General features: G+C 43.8%; 1 pseudogene; it reads right to left on the minus strand.

The window, feature by feature from the left end:
• Positions 1-1,801: 1,801 nt before the first annotated feature.
• Positions 1,802-3,565, minus strand: LOC116547575 (annotated as a pseudogene).
• Between the last annotated feature and the right edge of the window lie 2,556 nt (positions 3,566-6,121).

The raw sequence follows: 6,121 nt of genomic DNA on the forward strand, positions 1-6,121 counted from the left end.
TAGGATTTTCTAGGTGTCAAATCATATAGTTTGAGTTCTTCTTTTCTTATTTGGATGCCTATTATTTCTTTCTCTTGCCTGATTGCTCTGGCTTGGACTTCTTGTTATGTCAACTGTGTCTGAATATTTAAACAATGTATTAGAGATAGAAATAAACATATCTACAGCATAGCTAATCGTTGCAAACCAGGGGTTAAGAACCTGGAGAATCGTCATCTGAATCTTTTTCTTTCTCTTTTTCTTTTTTTGGTCACTAACTGACATTTTCCTCATCCATGCTCAAGATACTCATTGAGGGCTCTTCATTGAACAGCCCTGACCCACGCAGAACCTGCACTCAAGAATCAAGCTCAGGCTTTTTGGCCACTCAGGTTCCAAGAAAAGCATCCTTATGGACTCTCTCAAGTGTGGGCTGCTGAGGAGCTTTCTCAAAAGGTGAAGTCCAGACTCTCCTCTCCCGACGACAGCAGATTTCCACCTTCACCCCTGGCTCTAAGCCTGCAGGTGGAACCCGGATGCTGGCTCCTGTCTCTCCATCATGCGTTGGCTTCTACTCTCTCTCCCATCAAGGTCTAGGAGGAGGAAGTGTTTTGCATCAGTCCTTGGCCTATGGCTGACATGGTAGCCTCGGTGGCTTTCAACTGTGATCTAGGCTGGCTGGTGACCCTGTGTGCACCCCTTGTTTTCCAGCAATGGCAAACTGACCCAGCAATAGCAAAACAAGGGCTCTACTGAAATCACAGCCACAGACACAATAGTCCATCGTCAATGTGCCAATTGCAGAATTGCATCATGTTCTGCTCAATGCTCTGCCCTTAAAAAAAAAAAAAAAGCTTGGACTCACACATGTCCAGGCATATCACAGATCAAATACTGGCATCAGGAGGAATCCTCACCTCTTATAATTTCTTCCTGGAAAGCTGCAGAGTGTTCTAGAAAAGGAAAATGCAGAGGAAAGGCTGGGAGAGAGAAGGCCAAGGCTGGGAGGTCCATGATGCCTGGTACCAGGGTCCCTTGAGTCCTTTCTGGCCTGCAGCCTCCATGAGCATCAAAAACCTGTACCCAGACTTTGAGAACATAATGTGAGGAACTGCAGAATCATGTTAGAGCTGGGTTTCCCCAAAGCCGTGCTGAGGTGTTTGTGGCCCTGTTCTCCACCTGGAGAGATGGCCTGGGCCAGTATGCCCTCCTCACCTGGGCACAAAAGTCAGCCAGGTAGCAGCACCTGCCTCCTAAAACAATTCATTCTCTGCCCCAGTCTTTGGTGACAAGCTGAGGAACCCACTCCAAGTTGTCCTGCTGGCTTCCATGCCAACCTCATGAATGTTCCTAAGCCATCTGGAGGTGAGTTTGGATATGGCAGAGCTACATCACTGCTGAAAGGGATTGGGAGTAGGTGAGGGCCAGGTGCTGGGCCTCTAACCTAGGGGCAGGCTCCTGTCCCAGGGAACTGAATCAGGGCTGTGGAAACTGCAACAGGAACCACTTGAACCAGGAAAAGAATTAAAGGCCTTTCTTTCTTGCTTAGCTTTTTTGTTGTACTTTTCATTTTTATCAAATCAATGAATTCACATAACAACAAATCAAATAAGTGAAGAGCATGTGATGAAAAGTAGCTGTCCTCCCTGTTCTTTCCCACCTCCCAGCACCACTGCCTGGTGGTGACTTCTTTAATTCTCTTACTTTCTTATATGCATTAAAAATGTCTTAAAGTCTTCTTTGACTTTTCTTGATGACTTCCCATGTAAATGTCTATGTCACTCCTACCACTAACAGCCTGAAGTCCATGGTGGAGCTGCTTTTATTTCTCACATGTCACTAGTCCTTTGTTTTCATAGTTACAGGAAGGGGCAATAGCTGAAGGTGCACTGACTCACTGCATGAGTAACTGTCTTATTTTCATCTGCCGGTTTTTCTTCTTCTGGCTGCATAGTGTTCACATTATGTTCTTACTTTCTTGCCACTGCTTCTGATCGAACCTCTGGCCCCTTTATGACAGCACTGATAACTCAAGGAGGAGTCTGGCCAGATGCCTGTTGAGTAGATGCTGATAGTCTCAATTCAGGTGTACCATAGGCTGCTAAAACAGGGGTAAGGCCGGGCGCGGTGGCTCACGCCTGTAATCCCAGCACTTTGGGAGGCTGAAGCGGGTGGATCCTGAGGTCAAGAGATCGAGACCATCCTGGTCAACATGGAGAAACCCCGTCTCTACTAAAAATACAAAAAATTAACCGGGTATGGTGGCGTGCGCCTGTAATCCCAGCTACTCGGGAGGCTGAGGCAGGAGAATTGCTTGAACCCGGGAGGCAGAGGTTGCGGTGAGCTGAGATCACGCCATTGCACTCCAGCCTGGGTAACATGAGTGAAACTCCGTCTCAAACAAACAGACAAACAAACAAAAAACAAAAAACAGGGGTAAGTGCTCTCATAGCCAATGGGATGGCAACAATGTTAATGCTTCCTGATCCAGTCAAATCTGATTTTGCAGTTGATACTGTGCAAGCTGTGTAGTTTGGATGGTAATAATTTTGGCAGGCTGCATGGTGATTTTGTTTCAGTTTTCAGCAGAAGCCGGCATCATGGTAAGTCTTATCTCAATGACTATCTTAGGAGAGGTCACTGTTGTTGGACTAGTGCTGGTTATTAATGGTGCACCTGCATTCACTGACTGAACTGCCACAGGTGAAGTCTTCTAACCCAACAACGTCATTTCAACAGCTACCTGCACTGCCACACGAACTGTCCTTGGAGCTGCTGTTGCTGATATAGATGCAGTGCTGGCTGGAAACCTGGGTGAAGCATCATGGCCAGGGGAAGGGATATTCACGACTCCAGCTACAGCCTTCTCTGCCTGGAGAAGTTTATAGGGGATGAATTTTGCCACCACAAACAGAGGATGCTGCTTTCAGGAGACTTTCTGTAGACAGTGGTACTCATCTAATGATTTTTCACTAGTAGCTCCTGCTAAATCTTTGTTACAGGTTTCATTTCTATCATCATCTACGACCACTATGTATTGGGGCATATCTTTGAACTGATACACAAGCCTCTGTCCTTCAAGCTTTGCAAGAATTCCCCTTTAATAATAGTATCTCAGAGCTCGTTCCATAGTTTCACAGTTCATGTCTGGTTTGTTCATATGTTTTTCCCAAAGCTTAGAGACAGCCCTTGAATCCACCAGTTTGAATATGCCTTGTTCTCTCTGAATCCATTTAATATACTGGGGACAAGTATGTTTATCTTGAAGTAGATCTAAAAGAAACTCCCACAAATAGACTGTGTTTCCTTTTCCTTCTCTCAGTTTCCTTTTTATACCTAACTCAGGAGACCCACGGGAAATTGGTGAGTGTTGGGTCTTTGCTTTATGGCCAACTTTTTTCTTTTTCATTGGTTCATGGCTTGTGGCGATGTAGGAATAGGAGAGGTATGTATTGGTTCAGACTCCTCCGTTGACACCTCCATCAGTTTCTGTAAAGACATCTGGCCTCATAGCAGCATGGATAAATTCAGGACTTCTTGAATCCCTCAAATAGGTAGGAGATTCCATGTGAAACAGGGCTTCAGCAGCTTCGGTTGTCTTTTGGAGTCATATTCAGAATAATCTTGCGCAGGCCAATGTCCCAAAGCATTTCTACAGTTTTCCTCTAGTAGTTTCACAATTTGGGGTCTTATATTTATGTCTTTAATCCATTTTGAGTTTATTTTTCTATCTGGTGAAGAACAGAAGTCCAGTTTCATTCTTCTGTGTGTGCATATCCCATTATCCAAGGACCATTTGTTGAAGAATCTGTCCTGTTTGCAATGTGTGCTCTTGGCACTTTGTCAAAAATCAACTGGCTGTAGATGCACGGAGTTGTTTGTGGGCTTTCTGTCCTGTCCCTTTTGTCTATTTGTCTTTCTTTATGCTAATGCCACCCTGTTTTGGTTATTATAGCTTTGTAGTGTATTGTGTATTTTGAAGTCAGACAGTATGATGCTTTGAGCTTTCTTTTTTTTTCTTCTCCAGAATGCTTTGGCTGTTTGAGTCTTTTGTGGTTCCATATGAGTTTTAGGATTGTTTTTCCTATCTCTGTGAAGAATATCACTGGTATTTTGATAAAGATTTCATTGAAACTATAGTAGTACTCATGTCTTTAAAATGCTAGTTTTTCTAATGCAAGAACACAGGACAGCTTTCCGTTTATTTGCATCCTCTTAATTTCTTTCATTAATGTTTTATACTTTTCCAAGGAGAGGTCTTTCAGCTCCTGGTTAAATTTATTTCTAGGCATCTCATTTTCCTGTGGCTATTTTCTATGGAATCATTTTCTATATTTTCTTTTTTACAGTCCATTATTAGTGTATACAAGTGCTACCAATTTCTGTATTTTATCTTTGTATCCTGCGACTTTACTGAATTCATTTATCCTAACAGTGTTCTTCTTGGCAGAATCTTGGTGGAATTTTCTGTATATACATGTATAAATGTAGAGAAAAGTAAACTCATGCACTTTTGGTGGGAATATAAATTAATAAAGCGACTATGAAGAACAGTTTGGAGTTTCCTCCTAAAACTACAAATAGAGCTACTATACAATTCAGTGATCCCACTGCTGGGTATATGCACAAAAGACAGGAAATCAGTATATTGAAGAGAAACCTGTACTTCCATGTTTGTTGGAGCACTGTTCCCAATAGCTAAGATTTGGAAGCAACCTAAGTGTCCATCAGCAGATGAAAGGGTAAAGCAGATGTGGTGCACACACGCAATGGAGCATTGTTCAGCCATAGAAAGGAATGAGATTCTGTCATCTGCAACAGTATGGATAGAATTGGAGGTCATCATGCTAAGTGCAACAAGTCAGGCACTGAGAGACAAACATGGCATGTTCTCACTTATTCAGGGGATCTAAAAATAGAAACAGTGGAGCTCATGGACATTTAGAGCTGAAGAATAACTGCCAAAGGCTGGGAAAGGTAGTGGGAGGGGATTGGCAAGGGTGGGTGGGGATAGCTAATGGTTACAAAAAATAGTTACAAAAAAGTAATAAGACCTACTATTTGATAACACAGTAGAGTGGCTGTAGTCAAATATAATTTAATCGTACATTTAAATTAACTTAAGAAGTATAATTGGATTATTTGTAACAGAAAGGATAAAAGCTTGAGGGGATGGATACCGCGTTCTCCATGATGTGATTATCATGCATTGTGTTCCTGTATCAAAACACCTCATGTATCCCATAAATCATACGCCTATTATGTACCCACAACAATTTTAAAACTAGAATAAAAACATTTAAAAAGAGATGCATCCTTTGGTCCCTGAAGCATTGAGGTGCTGCTGTGAAGTGCAGGGACTCCTTGTGGCATCCACAGCTGGGGTGAGGTGGGCAGAGCTGCTGGTGATGGAGAGTGGTCCTACTCAGGCACTCCTCTCCAGTGGGAGTCCTGGTGAGCTGCAGAGAAGGCCACTGGCATCAGTGGTGGCGAGATGCCGTATGCTGGGGTCAGGGTGGCCTTAGGCCAGGTTCTGCCTCTTTCCATCCCAGCCGCATGAGAGGCTGGTGGAGATCAGCCTCCCCACACCCATTTCTCTTCCTGGACCCATAGGAAGACTACACTTCCCAGCCTCTCTTGTTCTTAGGTGAGGGCCAGGGGTTTTGTCAAATGGGGTGGAAGCATAAATTACATCTAGGTTGTCCCCAATGCACAATCCTTCATCCTCTCTCTTCCCTTACGAGCCACCGCTGAAGCCATGCATTTTAGAGACAGGGTCACAACTCGGCAGGAGCCTGGGGGCCTGAGCCACTTACCCTGTTGCTATCAGCCTGGGAAGGGAAGGAGAAACAAGCCTTTGTTGTACTAAGCCACTGGGATTTCAGGCTTATTTATTGCTGCAGCATAACCTATGCTATCCTGACTAGGGCAGACTGAGCTTGACAACATTTTAAACCTCTCTGAGTCTCCCGTTCTTCATTTGCAAAATGTTAATTGTGATATGTGTTGTAGCAGTCAAGGCCACCTTCACTGTGGGTAACAGAAATCTATTCATTCTGGCTGACGCAGAAAGGGAATTTTTGGAACATTTCAGGGGAGTCATGAAATCCAGCACCCACTGCTTTCCTAGTCCCAAGGACAC

This window comes from Sapajus apella, unplaced genomic scaffold (genome assembly GCF_009761245.1).
Source record: "Sapajus apella isolate SASKATOON/1434 unplaced genomic scaffold, GSC_monkey_1.0 scaffold3631, whole genome shotgun sequence".
Taxonomy (NCBI): Eukaryota; Metazoa; Chordata; class Mammalia; order Primates; family Cebidae; genus Sapajus; species Sapajus apella.